Genomic DNA, 202 nt, shown 5'->3' on the forward strand with positions numbered 1-202 from the left:
CCGTCTCCTTATGACTTTCGGGGAGCCCCTAAAGGAGACAGAAATAAATACATTTCTCTCGTAATATATATAAATATAAATAAATATAAATAAATATAAATAAATATAAATAAATATAAATATATAGATAGATTTGTTATAGTGGTATTTGTCTTGGTTTGGTCTTTTCTTTGTTTTTTTTTATTTTTTTATTTTTTTTTTT

Source organism: Eimeria mitis, genomic scaffold (genome assembly GCF_000499745.2).
Source record: "Eimeria mitis Houghton genomic scaffold, Emh_scaff2822, whole genome shotgun sequence".
Taxonomy (NCBI): domain Eukaryota; phylum Apicomplexa; class Conoidasida; order Eucoccidiorida; family Eimeriidae; genus Eimeria; species Eimeria mitis.